This window comes from Amblyomma americanum, chromosome 9, assembly GCF_052857255.1.
Source record: "Amblyomma americanum isolate KBUSLIRL-KWMA chromosome 9, ASM5285725v1, whole genome shotgun sequence".
Taxonomy (NCBI): Eukaryota; Metazoa; Arthropoda; class Arachnida; order Ixodida; family Ixodidae; genus Amblyomma; species Amblyomma americanum.
Genome location: NC_135505.1, coordinates 123,638,449 through 123,662,312, shown reverse-complemented (window position 1 = coordinate 123,662,312; position 23,864 = coordinate 123,638,449). Strand labels below are relative to the sequence as shown.

General features: G+C 47.4%; 1 protein-coding gene across 4 annotated transcripts in view; it reads right to left on the bottom strand.

The window, feature by feature from the left end:
- Ptp10D (Protein tyrosine phosphatase 10D) overlaps positions 1-23,864 on the bottom strand; it is a 121,566-nt gene that overhangs the window by 72,310 nt on the left and 25,392 nt on the right. The gene's annotated exons all lie outside the window — the stretch shown is intronic.

The following is a 23,864-nucleotide window of genomic DNA, read 5'->3' as shown; positions in this document are numbered from 1 at the left end:
GATTTCTAGTAGAGAGTTCCAGGTATGTAAAGACAGTTATTCAAGTAGTTGGCCCGAGGCTATGGGGTAAAATGGTGATTATATTCGCACAAGTCACTCGCACGAATAACTAAGCGCAATAATGAAGGGACCTCTTAATTTCAAATAAAATAAAATTAGTGCTTCGAGTGGGCTTCGGCAGGCAATGCAGGTATTGATGAGGTCCACTGGTCACTGACCAAGGTCAACAAAAAATGACGTTTCGGGAGCGCTACGGCTCCCTTGTTCACAATGAGCAACCAGCTGGACGTCCCGGGCTTTTTGTAGCGGTTACTATCGTTTTGAGGCATTTCGCGTAGATAGGGTGCAACGTGCCGTCATTCTTATTTATTGTGTTGGGCGTAGTCTGGATGATTAATGACTCGAGATTTCGGCGGGCTGATACATTCTTTTCCGTTGTCACTATATCTGCTTCATCCCAGTTAATTTGTAAGCGTATTACTTGTAAGCGTGATAAAATATCCCCGAAGCCTAAATCTGTCACGACATGCTACCCGCCGCGGTGGCTCAGTAGTTAGGGCGCACGACTACTGATCCGGAGTTCCCGGGTTCGAACCCGACCGCGGCGGTTGCGTTTTTATGGAGGAAAAACGCTAAGGCGCCCGTGTGCTGTGCGATGTCAGTGCACGTTAAAGATCCCCAGGTGGTCGAAGTTATTCCGGAGTCCTCCACTACGGCACTTCTCTCTTCCTTTCCTCTTTCACTCCCTCCTTTATCCTTTCCCGTACGGCGCGGTTCAGGTGTACAACGATATATGAGACAGATACTGCGCCATTTCCTTTCCCCCAAAACCAATTGTAATTATAATATAACACGACATGCTATGCCACTCTGGAAGGAAGCATTCGAGCAGTGATTATAAAAAAAAAATCTGCTGACCTTTTACCCCATGCACCTGCTACGCCAGTAAGAGGGTGTTAAACTCAGCTTCCGCTTTCTGGCGTAAGTGAACAATGCGCCACAAGGACCGTAATGCGCAGTCGTCATTCTCCAAGCGGAATTATAAAAGAAGACAGCAGGCTTTGAATAATCAGTTTGTTTTGTTTCATTTATTCTTTTTTTTGCGCAGGTGAGGATCAAAAGCGGAGAACAAACAAGAAGTCAGAAAAGGTAGATGGCGCATGGATTCGCAGTGAGAGGTCAAGGGGAAGTTGAGGGCAAAAACTCCATGAAAAGAGAAATCGGTCGGAGAATGTAGACGTTAACCTCTGCTTAGTGCATGCAGGCCAAAAGAAACTACCAAAAATTTCAAAAAAGTCAACGAGAACAAAGATATACAGATAAGATTACAAAGTACAAAACCAAAAGCTTGAAGCCAGGTGTTTAAGGCTTCTGAGAAGGCGGGGCATTCTAGATACGGCTAGGGGGCGCTCGCGAAGCATAGTCGAGTGAAAGAAGCGCCATCTGTGAGCGGCAATGGAAACAAAAACCGAGGCAGACAAAACGGCGAGTGAAAGTATTGAGGAGACAAAAATGAAAACCAGGCGGGCAAGAAATTGCGAGCTTTAAAAAAAAAAAGAAGGCGTAAAAGACAAAGGAAGTGGAAACGGGTAAAGCAACCCGGTGCGATGACTTCAATGCGAACTGGAGACGTGGCGAAGGTGGAGCGAAGGGTGGAGAGGGTGGCCGGGTGCGGGCCCGGCGTTAGCCCGGCGCGTACGGACCACGCAGTTTCTTTTTTTTTTTGCTTGCACCGCCAGAGAAGTAAAGCGAGACGCTCGCAGATGGACGTTTTGTATGGAGATCACGCCTTCAAAATGGCGAAACATCTTTCTCTTTAACCTGGCCTTTCGCAGAGCTCCCCCCTCACCAACACCCGCTCTCCCTGCCTTATCATCCTCTTCCATCTTTCCCCTCTAATCTTCCACCCGCATCCTTTTGTCTCTTTTGCATGCCCCCGTGGCTCACATTCTTCCACCGTCGGTATACAATTTCACCCCTGCTTATTCCCTTTCCACGGACGCTTTTCATTTGTTATGCGCCCTCTGGAGGCTGGGGGGGGGGGGGGTGCTTATTCGCATGGACGGACGCATGCGGCGCTGCCGTAGCGGCGCGCTCCTTTCTCAGAGAACCTGGCCTACCGGCGACCGAGGGGCTTCGTGGGAAGCGGTTCTTATTGTTTCCCGGCTGGCTTTAAGGCGGGGAGAAGCGCATAACTAAGCGCGAGAAATTGTTCCCCTCCGCTTCGTGGAGCTTAGGTGAAGGTCCTGAATTCTGCTTTCTCGTCCTCGCGGGTCGGTTCTTGCTCCGAAGAAGCAAGCGCGTCAGTAGCTTGTAACGCTAGGCACGCGGCACGACTTGGGAGCCATGGGGAGACCATTGGCTATGATTGTTATCCGACTCGATCGGTAGTTCGGTGCATGAATGGGTGAATGAATGGTTTGTTCTTCTGTCTCTTTTCTTTTTCAGAGCGAGAGCTCTGCTCCTTCCGATTTCGATGTGGATGAGACAACGAACTTCAATGCCTCACAAGGTCAAACCGAACTTAACTGCGTTGTGTTATGGCCCGAGCTATGGTAGTATGACCACGTGATAATGACTATGACCATTGGGTACCTCACCTTGACACTGGACCCTTGATCTTGACATTTGATTTGAGACAGTGGAGTCCATGCTTAACAGATCTTTCGCTCGTATAACCAGGTTCAAGCAACGTTGAACACGAGCATTTTTTTTTTGTTCTTGAAGTTTAACGTCCCAAAGCGGCCCATGCTATGAGGGACGCCGTGGTGAAGGGCTCCGCAAATTTCGACCACCTGGGGTTCTTTAACGTGCACTGACAATGCACACTGCATGGGATTCTAGCTTTTCGCCTCCATCGAAATTCGACCGCCGCGGCCGGGATCGAACCCACGTGTTACGGGTGAGCATCCGAGCGCAATAACCACTGAGCCGCCGCGGAGGGTTACTGAATGAATGAATGAATGAATGAATGAATGAATGAATGAATGAATGAATGAATGAATGAATCAGTCAGTCACTGACAGAATAAGCAACTTAATCAGCCACTTAACACGACCTAACACGTCTTTTAGTGTGTTCATATGCAGTATACTTACCCAAAAATTGAGAATTTCAGCTTACCGAGATTCGCTATCTAGGCATACGCCGACGACACCTCGGTACCCGGTAATAACGCATACCTGTCTGCGCGGTTGGGTTTCCACCTAAGCAGACTACAGCAACGCTCCGAGGATCACGATGAGCTAAGACGCTTTGTTAAGATAGCTGTTACAGTCAATTAGAAGCCGACTTAAACCTTTTCGCGCATTATTTAAGGGGTAAAGGCGGAAAAAGAAATACTGCAAAGTTCGCACACAAAATAAGGTGCTTTTTCAATCAAGAAATCAAGGATTCTAGTGAGAGATTCTATCTTGAATCACGAAGAAATGTTTGCGGGCGTGAGATCGTACGCTGACCACCCGCGTGACGCACAAGTGAGATTTTGGCATTCGACGCTACGCCGGCACTCAGAGATTGTACTTCTCAAAATTTTCCTCTGGGTAAAACATTTTCACTGCAGGGATTAAAAGAACACACAGAAAAGATAGGGCTCACTCATGTTGTCTGCGTGAGCACTCTCTCTTAAGGTTGTCACTATAATGAGCGATTCAAAGGTACAGCTGCGGATGACGTCATGAAACGGCCTTGAGGTCTCGATGCACCAACTCCCCGGCCTGCTTGTTTAATTCAAACGTGCTTGTGTCTCGCATCGTTAACCCTTCTCCTGGAACAAGCGAGGGGTGGCGAACTTGGCATTGGCGACTTACAATGCCTGTCGCAAGGCTAAGCGTGTCCTTGTCAGCGGCGCTTTAATTAGCTTTCTCCCGCTCTAGGCAATTGATGTTTAATTAAGCTGTTGAACTGAAGATACTGCTTGCAAAAATGTAGAGGAAATAATTGGTTTTTGGGGAAAGGAAATGGCGCAGTATCTGTCTCATATATCGCTGGACACCTGACCCACGCCGTAGGGGAATGAATAAAGGAGGGAGTGAAAGAAGAAAGGGGTGCCGTAGTGGAGGGCTCCGGAATAATTTCGACCACCTGGGGATCTTTAACGTGCACTGACATCGCACAGCACGCGGGGGGCCTTAGCGTTTTTCCTCCATAAAAAACTCAGCCGCCGCGGTCGGGTTCGAACCCGGGGAATTCCGGATCAGTAGCCGAGCGCACTAACCACTGAGCCACCGCGGCGGGTGTTGAGGAAACCGATGTTCTGTTTTTACTCCTGGTCATTAATTCCTAAAAAGTAAAGGTGAAAGAAATCTGGAGTTGAAAGTAGCGCACCGTTTGTTAGTGACGTTTAGCATAGCGCGAATAACACCAGCGCTACCGCGTGCCGTCGGCGCGCATGCGCAGCTCACGAAACGGGCGCCAGATGGCACCACGTGCCGGCTGGCTGCGGGCACGCCCTGCTGCGTGGGAACCGCCGTTACGCGCTGTTCTAAATGTATCTCGTCAAATGCTTAGGGGAATCCCCCAACGTGGGGTAAATTTGTAATAAGGGAGCAAATTACTCACTGGCATTTACCCAATCGCAGCCAGACGGCTACAAAGAAAAGCTGTACAGCTTCCTCAGAAACTTCGTAGTTAAAGAAAAATGCACCCTGGTCCAGGGTTCGAACCCGGGACCACCGCTTCACCGGAGCAGTAGCTCTACCAACTAAGCTAACCCGGACGGCTAGCATACAGTAGGGCGAGCGCGAATTGATCAGTGACTCGAAGTGGGAACAGTGTTGGCCAAACGTTTAGGGGAATCCCCCAAGATGGAGTAAATATGTAATGAGGAAGCAAATTACTCATTGGTATCCACCCAAGCGCAGCCATAGGGCTACAAAGGAAAGCTATACAGCTTTCTCAGAAACTTCGTAGTTAAAGAAAAAAATTTGACGAATTTTTCTTTAACTGTATGCACGTACATCTGTTCACAAAATGAATATATACAGCGCAGTTGTGATATGTTTGCATTGTGGCTGTGTAGTGCGTATTACAAGTGTAATATGTTTGCAGTTGTGTAAATTGTGTACTTTTGCCTTTTATATGTATTTCCTTCTCTTATCACTGCTGTCGAAACTGTTTGCTGTAGGGGGCTGGGACCTTTCGTCAGGTCATTGGTACATTTAGTCCCTGTCTCCACTTGCTATGACGAAGGAAATAAAAGTTCATTCATTCATTCATTCATAACTACGGAGTTTCTGTGGAAGATGTATAGCTTCCCTCTGTAGCCATATCGCTGCGCTTGGGTGGTTGTCAGCGAGGAATTTCATCTCTTATTGCGAAATGTCTCTACTTGATCGGAGGCGACGTATCAGATGGACACTCCGTGGCAGCCCGTATGGTATTAACTTTGGCAGGGAATGTCCAATTCCAGTCAGGTATTCACCCAAGCTTGTCACATTCTTGTCACAGAAAGTGTGCCATGCTTTTCTCTCGGCCAGCAGGGCGAACATACAGCCCGTTATAATCGACTCCAAACGGGCCGCAAGAACATGTGTGCGAGGAACGAAGGTCACTCTTAGAGTGACAGTTCCTCGGAGAGAGACAGGTGCCAGCGACAATTTCCTATAAATCCGAGTCAAACTTTCGTTCTAACAATTCACCAAAGAATAGGTTGGTTCGCATGTAGAAACGCGCGTGTGATATCTAGTGATGTGGCACAATGCTTTATTTTCAGGTTTATAATTGGTTTTTTGGGGGAAAGGAAATGGCGCAGTATCTGTCTCATATATCGTTGGACACCTGAACCGCGCTGTAAGGGAAGGGATAAAGGAGGGAATGAAAGAAGAAAGGAAGAAGAGGTGCCGTAGTGGAGGGCTCCGGAATAATTTCGACCACCTGGGGATCTTTAACGTGCACTCGAAATTCAACTTCTCAGAAAACTTGCACACTGAAAGGCAAAACTTAATGAGCAGCCCTCGCAGGTCATGCAGATCGAAGCGGCTGCCGCTATTGTCGTGACGTCAGCCTCAGAATCCCAAGCGCGAACAAGACATGACAGCAGCAGGGTCTCTGAACCGAACCTTGAAAGCGAATGCGTTCGGCTCGCTCGGCGGCGGCGCATCGGAGCGTGTTCGCATCTTGCTTAACGGCGCCGCTGAGCCCGCACCGCACGAGTGGCTCTTGTTTTCTCTTCGGCTGAAGACGCGGCCGGGGTCGCAGCTGCGTCGTGTCGCTTTGGAAGAGCGAGAGAAGAGGGCGCCACTCAATTTTTGTTTTAGTTTTGTAGTCGCCGCAGAGCGGCGCAACGAACGATTGCCCGATAAGAGGAGCGTGCTGTTCCATTTTTGTATGGCGAAAAACCATGCAGCGCCGTAAAAGATACACAGGACGCTTTCATTCTCTCAACTAGGATCCCCAGTTCAGAAAGCGGTTATCAAGCAAGAACGGCTTTTCATCTGGCGGTAACGCCGGTTTATGTGTCGTGTAACGCGGCGTTTAGCGTCTGTGTCGTTTTCTACTGCGATTAGAGAGTATTAGCGAACCGAACACGCATTAAACAATTCTATACGCACTACACCATCTTCTGGAGGAGTGACCCTGTACCAGTTAGCGGCACCGGAAATTTTTAAGTGCCCGTATAGTGTGACTGCCCTAGCAAGGGCATCTCGTGAACCTGCGGGCAATTACTTCGAGTAGAAGTGCTCGAAGTAGAACGTCATCGCAAGAGCAGAACTTTACTGGGTTGCGAGATTGTGGAGCCTTTTCTTAATCACCGACACAGACGTCTTCCAAAACAGAGGCTAAGCAGATGCGGCTACCATGCCTGACATTTTCGCCGTAGACTAGGCTCTAACGGTATAAGAAATGTAACCAGGTGTACAGCGTTTGTCAGAAGTATAGAGGCCAAGGCGTTTGCTCCGGGGCCATGCTGTCGGAGTCGTGGTGCGTCGCCAGCGTTCCAATTCTCTCGAGGATGAGAGGTGAAACTCCCGCCCTCATCCATCTTAAAGTTAGTGCATCCACAGATGCTACTGAAACCTATTACAAGCTCTTTATTTTTACAAAGACTGTACGTCACCCTAAAACTCTCCACTGACTACCAAGAGACGCCGACCATTTATAGAAACGTCGCACTCCGGAATTTCAAGGTTGTAGCATCCTTGAAATTCAAGTTTCGGAGCGCGACGTTTCTATAAATGGTCGGCGTCTCTTGGTAGTCAGTGGAGAGTTTCAGGGTGACGTACAGTCTGTAAAAATAAAGAGCTTGTAATAGGTTTCAGTAGCATCTGTGGATGCACTAACTTTCAAGGATGCTACAAGTTCCCGGGTTCGAACCCGACCGCGGCGGCTGCGTTTTTATGGAGGAAAAACGCTAAGGCGCCCGTGTGCTGTGCGATGTCAGTGCACGTTAAAGATCCCCAGGTGGTCGAAATTATTCCGGAGCCCTTTACTACGGCACCTCATTCTTCCTTTCTTCTTTCCCTCCCTTATCCCTTCCCTTACGGCGCGGTTCAGGTGTCCAACGATATATGAGACAGATACTGCGCCATTTCCTTTCCCCAAAGAACCAATTATTATTATTATGCTACAATCAGAGTCGCACTACGCGGCTGAAAAGCAAACCCTTGCGCCATTTACTGTTCACAAAGACTGTACGTTGCCCTAAGACTCTCCACTGACCACCATCAAAAATGCCGGCCATTCATATAAAACGGCCCCCCTCTGAACGCATGTACAAAGATTTTCGCGATTTCCGCAGTTACTCCAGCGTTCGAACAAGTTTCCCAACCCTGCCACTGACTCTTTGACGGCGCCACCTGCAGTTCCCCCTATCGTTGCACGCTTTTAGCGACACGAAGCCCGAAAACTCCACTCGAGCGATGTCAATGCGAAGACAGCGCCGAAGCCGCCAGATTATGCGCGGTGCGCCACTTCAATATAACCTCCCTCTGTTTGGTTTCGTCTTCCAATTTCCCTCCCCAGAGGACGACCGAGTTCTGCGTTTGCAACAGAGGACAGAGCGATTGCCTCTGGCGTTCCCCAGGGCGTCGATTGCCGCGGCGACACGCGGGGGACTTTGGGAGCAATTCTCTTAGTTATTCTTCGTAGAAGGAAGAGGCCATCGATACAGTCGTGAGATGGGGGCGGTGCTCTCTCTGTGCGTGGGTGCGTGGGTGCGTGCGTGCGTGCGTCGTGCGTGTGTGTGCGTGCGTAGACTGATATAAATATACACGCGGCGGCTGCGTTTTTATGGAGGAAAAACTCTAAGGCGCCCGTGTGCTGTGCGATGTCAGTGCACGTTAAAGATCCCCAGGTGGTCGAAATTATTCCGGAGCCCTCCACTACGGCACCTCTTTCTTCCTTTCTTCTTTCACTCCCTCCTTTACCTTTCCCTCACGGCGCGGTTCAGGTGTCCAACGATATATGAGACAGATACTGCGCCATTTCCTTTCCCCCCAAAAACCAATTATTATTATTATTCAAAACGTCATCGCGGGTCCAGAAATATGTATTCAAAAAGTGGGTCGCGCGAACGAGTGGAGCATATATATATATATATATATATATATATATATATATATATATATATATATATATATATATATATATATATATATATATATATATATACACCCGGCGATCGCAGCAGCCTTTTCTTTCAAGCAGAATCGATGCGGTCTTCTTTATTACCAATGTTCAGAACGCGCTAGGGGCAAAATGAAAATTGCTTTTCGGGGAAATGAAACGGCGCAGTATCTGTCTCACATATCGGCGGACACCTGAACCGCGCCGTAAGGGAAGGAATAAAGGAGGCACTGAGAGAAGAAAGAGAGAAAGAGGTGCCGTAGTGGAGGGCTAATAATAATAATTGGTTTTGGGGGAAAAGAAATGGCGCAGTATCTGTCTCATATATCGTTGGACACCTGAACCGCGCCGTAAGGGAAGGGATAAAGGAGGGAGTGAAAGAAGAAAGGAAGAAGAGGTGCCGTAGTGGAGGGCTCCGGAATAATTTTGACCACCTGGAGATCTTTAACGTGCACTGACATCGCACAGCACACGGGCGCCTTAGCGTTTTTCCTCCATAAAAACGCAGCCGCCGCGGTCGGGTTCGAACCCGGGAACTCCGGATCAGTAGTCGAGCGCCCTAACCACTGAGCCACCGCGGCGGGGCAGTGGAGGGCTACGGAATAATTTTGACCATTTGGGGATTTTTAACGTGCACTGACATCGCTCAGCACACGGGCACCTTAGCGTTGCGCCTCAATCGAAACGCAGCCGCCGCGGTCGGGTTCGAAACCGGGAACTCCGGATCAGTTCCCCGGTTCGAACCCCGCCATGGCGGCTGGGTTTCGATGGAGGCGACTGTGTCTGTTATCGGATAGCTAGGTTGCGCGGGGCTGGGTGGCAGCTTTAGCACCTGTTGCAGTCGGGCAAGATTTCATACTTGGAAGTAATGAACTGAAAAGTTACCTGGGTCGCTTTTTGTGCGTCTATGTATAACGACGCTTCAGAGAACCAATTTCGCGCGCACTCAGGACGTAAATCTAATCCCCTCGGTTGGTACTATGAACAGTGTGAATATTTGTAGTGATAATTTTGGCTTTTTGAATAATAACGCAAAAAAAGTTTCCCGCAGATGAGGTCCTTGGTGTAAACAGTCGACTAGTCCGATTAGTTTTTTTTTCTGCTTCATTAAACCTAAGAAATGCGGCTCAATTATCGTACTAAGCAAGTGCACCGAGAGAGGTCATGCGGTTATTGACCTTTCCTCGGTCTATAGAGCTTGCCGCGATGCGGGAACCAAAAAAAAAAAATTCTAATTAACAACAGTCGACGTAGCGGGGGTCTCGTCGAGTCGCAAGTTTTTTCTCTCAAAAACCTGATTAGTGTGACTCTGGCAACCCTGTGCAATTTGCTCACGAAAAGGTTCAAGAAGTAAGCCCAGAAAGAGAGAGAGAGAGAGACATATACCAAGGAGCGTATTAACTGGATTTCTCTGCATGCGTAATATGCAGTAGCATGCGCAGTACTGTCAAACGATGTTCCAACTTTCTGCAGCGAGTAATATTTTATTGCGTTTCTTTTTAGTATTTTATGGCCGTGATGCTTGCAAACGCGTTTCCGCGCATTAAATTCTTTTCGTTTTTCTTGTAGCTGCTCCTATAATTTTTTTCTTCAGTTCCTTCAAGAACTTCTGAACCAAGGCAATCAGAAATAGTCCCATATTTTGAGACACAAAAATAAAAGCAAGTTAAAGCAAAATTCACATCGCTCTGCGCACACATACCGATTAACTAACCTTATCTTATTGAAAAATCTGTATAGGTTTGAATGGTTTCAGGAAAACCATTCAAACCATGAACCACCGACTAGCCAACACCGAGATTTTGATAGGTTTCGAGAAGTAGGACCATAGAACGTTATAATTATAATTGGTTTTTCGGGAAAGGAAATGGCGCAGTATCTGTCTTATATATCGTTGGACACCCCAACCGCGCCGTAAGGGAAGGGATAAAGGAGGGAGTGAAAGAAGAAAGGTAGAGGAGGTGCCGTAGTGGAGGGCTCCGGAATAATTTCGACCACCTGGGAATCTTTAACGTCCACTGACATCGCACAGCACACTGGCGCCTTACCGTTTTTCCTCCATAAAAACGCAGCCGCCGTGGTCGGGTTCGAACCCGGGAACTCCGGATCAGTAGTCGAGCGCCCTAACCACTGAGTCATCGCGGCGGGTACCATAGAACGTTTGGTTCGGTTTTATAGACATTTCCATTGAGGACTCCCTTGACGTCACCATAATGACCGCTGGGCTGTTGTGTGCACTTGGCGCTAGCGCGGTGAATTTGCGTAAGCTAACGCTCACAGTACTGTAAGGCGTCAATAAATCAGACTGCGCCTGCGCGAACAGTTCCTTAGCACTGAAGTGGAAACTGCATACGGCGCTACAAAGGTAGGCCGGATGTAACATCCGGGATGTTATCCGGATGGCACAAAAGTTTGCGATTGTGCGACACTTTTGTTATCATGTAGCAGGGTTATTTTGACTGCCAGTGTGACGGGCGCTATCCAGTCACGAAAGTACTAGTAGTCTGGTCACGAGCTGCTTCAAGAGATTGACCCCCGGATTGCTTAGCACAAACTGCACCAATTCAGAGCTCAAAAATTGAGCGATGGATAACTAAACTAGCAAACTTTGCATTTGGCGGTGTCGTACAAGAAAATGAATGCAAGGTATTGCACTGGCGTTTAAAAAAACTGCAGTTTTAACATCACTATCGACGTAATAGCCACGGATGCCGTGAACCGATAACGCGTGCAGTGACAAGACATTGATACGTTTTCTGTAGGCAGTCATCGTTCTTTAGAGAGTGCATTGCGTACAAAAATGACCAGCACATTTAAAAGCAATGGCTATTTGTTGCACCATTAATTCAGGCTATTAAATCCGTTATAACACCTTTACAAATAAAGGGTGCAATTATTAACTGATGCACTCCTCTAAAGGGCGTTCTAGTGACATTTCAATCCAATTTCGAGGGCGTGTAGCGGTTTAAGACTACGGTATGAAAACCCTTCATGAGAGCAAATTGTGCCACAAGGCATGACAAGTGACTACCTTCTGAGCTGTAGACACCTGAAAAGATCTGAAAGTATGCAAAGACTTTAACAGGATACTCTAAGGAACTACTCTAGCTGGCTGCGATACCATCGACGTCCGTTATGGATCATGAGCAGAGTGTCCCTGTCCACGTTCTACAAAGTCTTTCTTCGCTCCCCGCAGACACAGAACATGGTCAGCTTCCATACTAGAGCAATAGCGCTAATAAGCAAAGTCGACAAAGCGCGGTTCCAAACTGGATCCTGAGGCGGACGAGGATCACTCGTTATGTTGTCAAACATCGCACTCACGTCGAAAGGCATCAGCAACAGTGGACAATGTCCAACTACTTGCTCTTCTAAGTGCGCTTCTGCTGACTCCCAGACAAAGCCTGGTCCTCTCCAATTCAGTCGGGAGACTTGCGGCGTGTTTTTTCAGCCCAGGAACGCAATTCGCTTAGAAACACTTCCTGTCTTTCATGCAGAATACCTAAAAACCCAGAAAAGATTGAACCTAAAAACAGCCCACCGCCAGGCTCGTCTTTAAAAATAGAGGCGAAAAGAAAAATTCTTCAGGAAATGAAAATTTAACGCTCCTTTTTTTGGCGTGTCCACTCCACCCTGTGGAAGTTTCTGCGTTACATCGTGCATCGACGGACAAACGCAATTGCGCTGACAGACTTCCATCTCTCGATTCAGCGTTTTTAGAGGGACACTGTAACGGTGAAAACCTGCCAACAAATATGAGAAGAGCTCAGAACGTCAACAAACAATGAATTCCGCTTTCGGATGTCCGCAAATTCGCCACACTGCCACGCGGTACACACGATATAAGAGCGCCAACAATCGCTTTTTTTTTTCCTCCGCTCATTCTCTCCCCCGTCTCCGGTCCCTCTGACATTTCTTTTTGCCGCCACTCTTTTCCTGTCCTTTCTTTTTGCATTAGTTCTTTACTTGATCCTTTCTTTTTGCCGCTTCTGCAGCGCTAGGCTATGTTTACACAACTTGTAGAACAAACCGTACCCCAGCACTCCTTTGTCCCAAGTCCTGTTTGGAAGCGAATGCAATGCGGAAAGAGTTCTGCGTTCCCCAGTGTACGTAGGCAACGAAAGGGTAGGGAATGAAACAAAATGTACAGGGTGTGGTGTAGTACTTAGAACCCCCTTTCTCTTTCCCCCTCTCCTCCACGCACTCTCCATCCTTGCTCTACGCTGCACAGACAAGAATGCCAAGAACAACTGCAACGCTACCGGAGCAAACATGAGCGCCGCGCCGCGGTTGTTCTCGGCCCGAGTTGTCTCTCATTTCGGCGTTCAAGCAGCCGTGCTGGACCTATTACCTTCCCGGACGACGCTGCCGCTTCAGTGTTGTTGTGTTCGTGGTCATACTTCTTTCTGTCCAGCCCTTCTTTAACTGGCTTTCCTCAGCTACGGGGTTCCACTCGGCTGTTGATTCAGTGGCGCGATCCAAGAGAGTGCTGACGCCGGAGTAACCCATTTCGTTTTCGCCACTGCCTCGACTGACTGACCGTTTCGGTCACCACTGAGGCAAGCCACTGGCTCGCCTTTTTCCTCTCTGTATGCCGTAAACCATCCCCGAGGGTTTGTATACGTAGCCAGTGCGAGTTGTTTCAGTCTTTATTTTGCGGGCGTCTCGGAAGAGGGAAAACAGGAGAGAAAGCCATTACAGCATTTTCTCTAGCGCGCATTTTCTTTTTTTTTTTCACTTTTAGGACCGAACACATGTTAGAGAGTGGTTAACAGGCGTCAGGTGCTGACTGCAGGCCCTGCATGTGCTGTCTTGTAACTCGTGCCCATTCATCTTCATTTCATTTTGTTTAGTCCACAAGCATTGTTTGGTTTTGGTTTCGTTTTCGTGTGCATTTTGTTTCCATCAGGCTTAAGAACTCCTGACGCGGCAGCCAAAAACCGTCGAAGGCAAAGTGGGAGTGAACAGGGAGAGACAAGTAAAGCGGGAAACGATGACGTTGATGAAGTTAGGGCGTTTAAAGTGCGAACAAAGTGGATCCACTTTTTCCAAACCCCAGCCCATGCGGCAGCTCGAAAATAGACAATGGAAGAAAATGTTTGAGCAGCAACACGAACTGACTGTGCTGTTCTCAGGTGGCTTAAACTCTCATCAATTCTTTAGTTTTCTTACAAACTGTACGTGCCGCCTGCCTTTCTGAACTTAAGTGAGTCTTCTTAATTTGTCTCTACTTTTTTTAGAATGTGATACGAAACATTAATAAACGAGTACGCAGGAGTACACCGCATCCCACTTTTTATTTATCTTTAATTTTTTCTTTCGCGTTCAATACAAAACAAAATTTCGACTATGAACCACTCAAGCAGCAGTCATACCACACGAAACTAAAGCGAAGATAGAAGCATCGATTAACAAACTTTGTTACGAGGTTCTGAGATGTGGACACTGCCGCGTCGATGGAGTGCATTGTCCGACACGTTTCTGATCCTACAAGCGCGCTGCACAAAATAAAAGTTAAATGATGTCCCGTTTCTGGAGATGCGAAGGAGTACAACAGCAGAGCGAAGGCCGAAACACGGGGACGTAACACTGGAACAGAGACGCGGCAGCATTCGCGAAGGCCAAGGTGGCCAAGGTAGGAAGTCAATAAAATGAAGAAAATAACTGCAGGATATGATCATACTCGGATGAACGGACGAGTAATAATGATGATAAAATATATATACAAGCGCAGAAAGTGGACGACCACCCAGGCTCCAAAAAAACTAAGTCACGAAAGCCGTGAACATAAACGGGAAGAAAATGGCGCATCGAGGACATGGAGTCAAAAAGGGGGAAACCGCGAAATCCACTCAAGCGCAGTACATGGACGCCTTTGTCACGCACAAACAAGAAGAGTGCCAGTCTGGTACCAGTAATTCTCTTTTTTTTTTCTAGCGTTCCTCTTCTCTACGGGCCACAGAACACCTTTAGCGGCACCCGGCGTGCCCCAGCTAATGCTCCCGTCCACTTGTCCCGTCATACAAGCGGCCTTTTTTTTTTTTGTTCTGAGCGCGCGCTTTCCCCGGGCAGTGTTTTTGGTCCGCTCTCTGGCCGACCGTCAAGGCGGTGGCAGAGTACGGTCACACACGCACGCAGCCACAAGGACTTGCCCTTCCTCTCTGATGTTGAATGCTTCTCTCTCTCTCACTATCTTCCAAATGCACACTCTCACCCTCGCCACAAACCCTCTTCCTGGCGTGCACTCAAAGATAGACACAAACACCCTCGGAGTTTGCGGCACTCCACACGACGCTGGGGTGTGTGGAGGAGCCTCACGTGGTCCTTGGGAGGGTGCTTCCCAGCACGACTTGGACCATTAGCTCTCCGAGTAGGCGGCAGAGGGGGAAACCAAGCGTGCCTGCCGCACCTCGGTGACCGCTAGGCGGCGCGGTTCCAGTCGATTATTTGTACACAGTGCATTACGCATTGCTTCCACATGTAACCGCAGTCACCATCAACGCTTTATACTGCGATGAACACTCTGCACCAAACCTTGATACATAGAGGGTTTTATTGACTGTAAAACTCAAGCCGTTCGCGTTTGACTCTCTCGGCGTTGTCGAAGGCTCTGGCATGTGGTTACTATCTACGCGTTTGATATGTGAGAAAAGTGCTCTTATAGCGAACAAGCTTGCAACTGACTAAATGGGTTTATATTTTGCGTTACAGCAGCTGAATTTGTGACGTCAGCGGAAACGTAGAACGGTGACCCGGCCAGCCGTGCTAGAACCTTCTCTAAACCACAAGGGATCTTAGTCATTTGCTGTGTGTTATTTCGTTTCGAAAATATTTAGAACTCAGATTGGGTGAAATACGAATATTTCGTGCCATTTCAAGTCAAGCCTAGGTATGCCTTCACAGTGAAAGCTGAAGTTCATGTAAGAGCAGTTAATGTTTTGAAAGCAACTTATCATTGCTGCGAAGTTAGAAGTTCCTGTTTGCTTAAGATGGTAGTGGCATTCGGCGGTAGTACCTACATAATTTATAGTGTACGGTAAAGCTCCTCTGATCCTCTTTCCACTGTCAGTCATTTACTCTAAAACCACACACAGTGCATCGCCGTGCCACGGCCTGCTTTGCGCCAGGTAGCTTAACAATTCAACAAGGCGGCGTTCGATTTGTTTCTAATGACAGAATAGACAACAGTGCACCCACCGCCTGTGTTGTCCTGTTACACTCCCTGTCTCACACTGGCCGTCTTCCTGTTTGAATTCCATTTTGTCTTTCTGTCTCCTCTCTGTTTAGTTGTTTAAGTGCGTCAAATGCTCATTACCTTATGCAGGTCATGATATTAATGGCGCCGGTTTCAATCGCTGTTCACTTAGCAGAGAGGTTATAATAACATAGCGAGCGCTGTATCACCTGAACAGCGCCGGCTTTTCTGACCACCTGGTCGTCAAAAAAAAAAAAACAGAAGTGCTTCAAGTGGTTAATAGCGCTTTACATCGCTTCTCTAAGCTTATTTCACAGCAACTAATATATAATCACACTTCCTAGTTCACCTAATTCGCGTGAAGATTCTGGCATCACCAGGGACTCCGGAACGAACAAACGGTGCAAGGATTCACGGCACTATAAAACGAATTCAGATTCAGATCATTTTATTTCCTTTCAGTTGGAAGTTGGAATGGGAAGCTTTATAGATGAGAAGCTTTACGCACGAGGAGTGATAAATTGCATTAAAAAAGTTTGCGCATAGTTTGTTTAAATATTGCTAATCATGACCATGCACACGGGTCAGACAGTCGACTTCAGGTGGGACATGACTGGTATAGGTTATTCATATACGAAATGCTTTACAACTGGCTACGAAGCCAAGTAGATCAGCCCCACTGTAATTTGTTTTAAGAGTCCAAGGACTGAAGTGTTTCAACTGGACAGAAATATGACCCAAGACAAGCTATTGGAGACTGGAGAAGGGCGACCGCCCTCCTTGATCCCCCCCTCCCCCCCCCCCCCCCCCCCCTGTTCCGGGGTCCCTGAGCATAACGCTTTGCTGTGCGTAGATTGTGTTTGGAATGGTACCGTCTCGGCCAGCAACAGTGCTCCATTTTTGCTTTTTAGTGCCCTAGATAAACAATGTGAAAGAAAATGACAGCAAAACTAACATAGTCAGCCTGAAATGGAGCGGAAACACAGCTCGAACTCGAGCAGCTACGCGCCTCACATTTTTCTCACGGTTAAGCACGCGCTCCAAATCCACGCAAACCAAAAAGAGAGGAAACCAAACTGAACTCGCTCAGGGAACATCGTTCGCAAATAAAAAAAATACGGACAAGCTCTGAATGTACAGAAGAGCGCTATTATCTCTCTGAGCTGAATCACGGAAATGGCAATTTTCTCCCGAAATCTCGACGACACAAGAATCAGCCCATTTTCTCATCGTTTCGGATCGGTTCCTTCGCGCAATGGTGACGCATACACCACTGGCAGATGCAGGTCCACCGTCTAGCGCAGTCGTTCAACGGGCCACATTAACAATGACGTCACAGCTCGCCACCCGTGCGAATCGACGCCTTTTCAATAGACCGATCTGGGGTGACGAACAATCGCCCCGCTCAGCGGAGCGTACAGAATGTTCTCAAGTATTACAGCAGCCCGCACCCAAGCAGGTCGCGCGTTGGCGCAGGTAATAATGCGTGACGCCCGAATTCCCGGACGTGGCTCAGTGTATCACGACTAGCATCGATAAACTGGAGTCCATGCTTTATCTACGCGAAGGGAGGAAAGTGTAATTAGGACAAATCAGCTGCATAATGAGCATGCGTCGTCGTCGCCTTTTCAATCGAGGGGAGAAAGTTTCGTCATCGCGAACTGCGGTGCACAGCATTAATATGCATGACGCACTGCAACGCAGACCGGGTGGCAGGTCTCCAGCCGCCGCCTCTACCCCGCCTACGGAATCCTTCGCCTTGTGAGATGAACGACTTTTCTCGTGACACGTCCGCAGTATCCAGGGCGTAGTACTTAGCGGCGCAAGTGCTGTTAGTACCCCGAGGCTGCAAACCCTTCGTACTGCAACGGACTGACTCCAAATCAATAGAGCCAGCACAAGGGCCTAATATAAAACAATGTTGAACAACGATTAAGCGACGCAACGAGTACCACACAGGGATGCGATTACCCAAAGCAGAGATTAAACTTCCATATATATGCTTCCCAAGTAAAAATCACTAGCTTAGGTGGTTGGGTTAAGGCTGGACATCGACTGTGGCGGTAAAGCAGCCCGTGAATGATTTGGGCCACCAGAAGCTGTCAAATTGGGGTCCCGGATCAACAAACAAACAAACAAACAAACAAACAAACAAACAAACAAACAAAATAATTAATTGATAGCCGTGCTCCTAACGTCTCTGTAAAGCCTTCCGCTAAACACTTGCTCTGGCGCTCTCACTGTCAAATCGGGTGCGCGTATCATAACGTTGTATATAGAAGGCCATTTTAGTTGCATCGGATCGGAACATTTAGAGGCGTTCAAGTTCCGTGCTTTGCACATGTGTAAACATAGTCCATAGCCCGAAGCCTTTCCATGAACTGCGCCTGAGAGAGCAAGCTTTATGAGGACGAAAGCCAGGAGGGCTTTCTCCATCCCTTCCGTCTGCATGGCTATTATGCTAATGCGGCGTGATTTAAATTACGCGCGTTAGGGGCAGCCGCGAGAGCCCGGGAGACGCTGCCGTTGCTTCGAAGAGCGGTGCTCGGCTCAATTCCAGCTTCCTTCGAGTAAGACTTGCTGGCGTCTGTTCCACGCACCAAAACCAGATGACCTTAAACACGCAGCCTGTGAAATTGTGTGCAGCGCTTTTAAATACAGGCACCACGTCCTGTACACTTAGCCCTACGAAGATTTCTTTAGACAGTCTATAGACTGTCCTTGGAATTTTGTCTATAAAGACTACAGACTCTCTATAGACAAATCCTACAGTCTACTCTGTAGGCAATACAATCCCTATAATCACTCTATAGACAATTTATAGATTTATGGCCATACACATTTAGTACTTTTGCTTATAGACAGTCTATAGACTATGAATATAGATAAGAACAAATATCTAAATGAAAGCAATAGGGTCTATAAGAAGTCTATAGACAACTTTTATAAGCGACAATGCCAAGAGGGGGCATATAGGTAGTGGGAATAGCACGTCAAGGAACGCGTGCGCTCTTAAAAGCCAGGCAGAAGCTCACGGGCAAGGACACACGTGTCGTTATGCGCTCATAGCAAAGCTAAGCACAGCAATGCTGAACAGGAGACTCAAGTTAGACCAAACTCATTTCTCCGCGCACTTTCTGAGAACAAGAGGCACGTCTCTCTACGAAAACTACTCCTGAAGACTGTCATAGAAGCCTGATTTACGAACGCCCATATACCGCAATAGGTTTATTTGCGTGTGCTATTTTGTACCCGCTGGTATACTGTGAAGCCTGTTACCAGCAAATATGGCACTCCATTAAACGAATAGTCCAGTGTGGTTTCGTTAAGTGTAACCGGAGCATTGCCGGTTCCACTCATTGTTAGTCTCCATCCAAAGGAGACACCACTGGCAAAAAAAAAAACACTAAAAACATGTAATTGTTTCCTTGAGTGCTGGTGAAGGAATTGCATAGACACTGCTGCCCCAAACTAGAAAAGGCTATTACGGGGTCGAAATTATCCGGAGTGAAATCGTCTCGTCGCCGTGTCCTGATGCAAATGAACCAGCCATTCCATTCCACGCGTTTTTCGCTTCACGACTCCACCACTTTAAATTTTTTTTAGGGAACCGTCTAGATGGGCTAATTTCGTACTACAAGGAATGTGCGTACGAGTTTCTCACCAGAGGGGAGGCACAGACGAGTTCTGCATTCTATGAAGACGCCTGGATATCCCGTAAATAAATGTACTACGTGGGAGCCTTTATGATACATGACCGGAATAAAGTCAGCAAGACGCAGACACGTCCCACATGCCTTACTAGCGAAGCTGAGGCAAACTCAGGCAGCCTGATTGGTTCGAGTGTGTTCAGCAAATTTGAACGATTTGAAGAACGCACAACTATAGATGTACGAATTCATGTTGAGGCTCACCTCAAGCCCTTCCATGCCTGCGACGTACAGAATCGTATATAAGGCGAGCAGTACATTAGGAGTTGCTTGATTTAAAGTGTCTATTTCTTATGCGGTTTCCAAGAAGAGGCACATTATACGATATTGTAAACAGGACCTCGCGTATATGCTTGCATTTTTGGAATACGTACGGGTATGCATCTGTGGACCGAATATAAAACAGTTTCATGACCATGCATATATACATGGGCTATGCATCGAAGCTCGTGTATATGCATCCTTATCATGAGTTTAATTACGTCCACTGAAGGACAAACCCCTATCCCATTAAGCATGTCCTGTGCCAGCTGCGGCGATCTTATAATCTCATCATATGGATAGATAATATGGGCGGATAATATGGGACTTTTCATACGAGCCACATGTATATGGGACTGACATATAGAAATTCGTGGATATGTGCACATATGGGTGTGAAGAGAATGTATGGGTATTTCCAACTTTTCTACACACGTAAAAGGGACTGGCATACAGAACCCTGGGTAATGCATTCAAATGGGGCATATATAACGGGGCGTGTTATATGACACTTCAGCAAGATGGAGACCTACAAAATCAAGAAGAAAAGGGTATAGGCAGCGAGCTCAGCGCTAAGACAAGATAACCGATGCACGTTAAGAGTATTGGATTGCATTACAAGGGAAGGCATGTCAGGGGGAGGTAAAGAGTTAGGAGGGCGGATGAGATCAAGTCTGCGGAAATAACGTGGCTGCAGCTGGCACTGGACAGGACATATATGGCAGAGGCCTTTGGCGTGCAGTGGACGCAGTCAGTGACGATGACGATGATGACAGTAGGGGACTTCCTAGTAGGTGCACATACGACTTGCATATAGACTTCGGGTATGTATTCGCATATATGGTATACATATGGCCATATGTCCATGGGCAGATAACATGGGTATTTCCCGCCTCACGCGAGCCGGGCAGGAATGCCTTTACCCCGGAGAGAATTTAACGCAGCTGTCGCTGTAAAATTGCTCGCACGGCTGCCAGAGGTGTGATGCGCACTAAGGCAATCGGCATCATACATAATAAGGAGAACGTGGTCCACTTTCCCGTTACGATTTCCTCTTGGAGCCCCGTTCCCACCAAGCGCGCGTCGGGCGTCGTTTCAAGCGAGATAAGACGCGTCGACGCCCGACATGGAGGATGTGAATTTCCGGTCCAATGAACATGTTCACGGAGAGGGAAGCCACTGACCGAGCTAACGATCGCATTTGGTGTTGCGAAGGGTGCTCCAGACGATGTCTCGGCGCTATGTTATTCGATGCCTCCAGTTTGACAAACATGGACCCGGTATAAGAACGCTTATAAAGTGCAGTTACACTGCCAATAATGAGCATTTATAACGGATGCGATAGAGTAGTGCGAACGGCGCAGATTATACAGGGAACAATGCTTTACACGATTTTGTTTTATTTTTTCTTAAATGCTGCGAAAAGTGCACGTAGGCGTGTACTACATAATAGATTTTCGCAGCGCGAACAAGACGAGACTGAGGCATGACAGGCATAAGCATGGCAGGACGAGTGCTGTACTGCAGCCTTCATCCTGTCGTGCTTATTTACTACTTCGGTTCTTGCGGCAAAATTTTGTTATGTATTAACGCCAACTGGCCAGAACATCCGTGCTTCTGAGTGCCCTACGTTGGCGGTGGTATATTTTGTGGAGGGTGCATTTCCTTTACTTTACCCCTGTTAAACAAATGCCTTAACTGTCAAGAGTACATGCCCTCGGTACCAAGCTGCTAAAATGTGATATCCTCGTTATGACGATCTATGTGTAGGTCATAGCAATGACCAAGAAGCATCTCATTGATCCCCAACTATCCCTTATCTGTGCAGCCTTGATCATTCTTTACACGAGCAAATTTCATAATCTCGTTTCCCACTTCCCTGTATGCAGTTCTCGGTGGTCGCTTTCTTCTCCTTCACATCCGATCTGTGTCATAGATTGTAAACATAAAGGAGTAAGAAAGGAAGTCAGCTGTCTTCTAGCGCACACTCTTTTATGAAAAGAGAATGCACTAGAGGAGAGTTTACTCCCCTTTTTACTCCTATACAGGCGTATTTGTGTTTAGAGTGCACCTAACCGACTCTCGGCCATCTTTGCTCTTGATCAAACGTCAAGATCGAGTATATTTCCCTTTGATTTCCACTAGTATCTCCTTGCATTTGTACACTTATGGTGATTTGCTTCCGTCTCGCAAAGTGACTCCATTATTTTGTTTTCCATAACTGACCAGGCTGTCAGTTTGATTATGGTACACCCTCGGCATCATCATCATCATCGCAACCTGACTACACCCACTGCAGGGCAAAGGCCTCTTTCATGTCTCTACAATTAACCCTGTCCTTTGCCAGCTGCCCCCAACCTATGCCTGCAAACTTCCCAATCTCATTCGCCCGCCAAACTTTCTGGCGCCCCCTGTTACGCTTGCCTTCTCATGGAATCCACTCCGTTACCCTTAAGGACCAGCGGTTATCTTGCCTTCGCATTACATGCCCTGCCCAAGCCCATTTCTTCCTCTTGATTTCGACTAGGTTGTAATTAGCACGTGTTTGTTTCCTCACCCACTCTGCCCGTTTCCGGTCCCTTAACGTTACGGGCGCCTTAGCGTTTTTCCTCCATAAAAACGCAGCCGCCGCGGTCGGGTTCGAACCCGGGAACTCCGACTACTGATCCGGAGTTCCCGGATTCAAACCCGACCGCGGCGGCTGCGTTTTTATGGAGGAGAAACGCTAAGGCGCCCGTGTGCTGTGCGATGTCAGTGCACGTCAAAGATCCCCAGGTGGTCGAAATTATTCCGGAGCCCTCCACTACGGCACCTAATTCTTCCTTTCTTCTTTCACTCCCTCTCTTATCCCTTCCCTTACGGCGCGGTTCAGCTGTCCAACGATATATGAGACAGATACTGCGCCATTTCCTTTCCCCAAAAACCAATTATTATTATTATTATTATTATTATTATTATTATTATTATTATTAACGTTACGCCTGTCATTTTTCTTTCCATGGCTCGCTGCGTTGTTCTTAACTTAAGGTGGACCCTTTTCGCTCTCCTCCACATTTCTGCCCCGTGGGTGAGTACCGGTAAGATACAGCTGTTGTACACTTTTCTCTTGAGGGATACTGGTAAACTGCCATTCATGATCACCTCGTAAAGAGAGTTAAATGTGGCGGAAGCAGGAACTCTCCTCAAGGAGTAGCCTGAACTACTTCGGGAGTTCGCATTCTCAACAAAGTGACTTCCGCACTTTTTTATTCTAAGTTCGGTTTAAAATTTACTTAAACGTTTAACAAATTTGATTTTTTTTTTGCAGGCCGTCATAATTCCTTTCTCACCACGAGCTTCTAAACCAAGGACAGATTAAGAGCGGTCCATTAAATGGAAATAGGCACCGCTCCATACCCAGGAAATCTCGGAAAGAACCCTAAGCGAATAATGGAACTAGCATGTTAGAACGCAATTCCTTTTCTAGGTTGTGACTACATATGATGAGTCAGCTCTCCATTCACGAAGCTTTAAAACTAAGACCCTCTGAAAAGTAGGTGCACCAACAAGAACATCGTTAGTGGACGTAGTTTCCCATGCTAAACCCTTTGCTTTATGTTACTTTCAAGACACGGTTCTGTTTCTGTTGCATTCAGTGTTAAGAAAGGTTTGTGTAAAGGAGAGCGCACAAAGCAAAAGCATTTTCCATCAGATCAGGAATTCAATGCAGTAGATTCAGGGAATAGCTTCCTTGCCTGTGCACTAAGGCCTAGAGGGGTCGTAAATAAGTCAAGCATCTTTGTCCGGGACATTTCACACGGTGACAGCAAATGATTCCTGCCTGACCGTAGCCCGCGCGCTGGACCGCGTCATTCGGAGCCCTGGCCGCAAGTATATAGTGACGAGAAAATCCAATAAAAGCCGAGCGCATTCCGAATCTTCGGATCACTTCCGCGATCTGGACAATGATACGAGAGAATGAATGCCAATAAAATAAAAAAAACAAAGAAGACACAACTAGTGGAAAGCAAAGAACAATCTTTAGGTAACCCGAAGACACGCTGTGAGTCAGCCTCGCGACGAAGGAATCCAATTCGGCGTATCGGATATCAAGAGACTATCGGTTGGAGGCGAAGCGAGACTGACACCCTCTC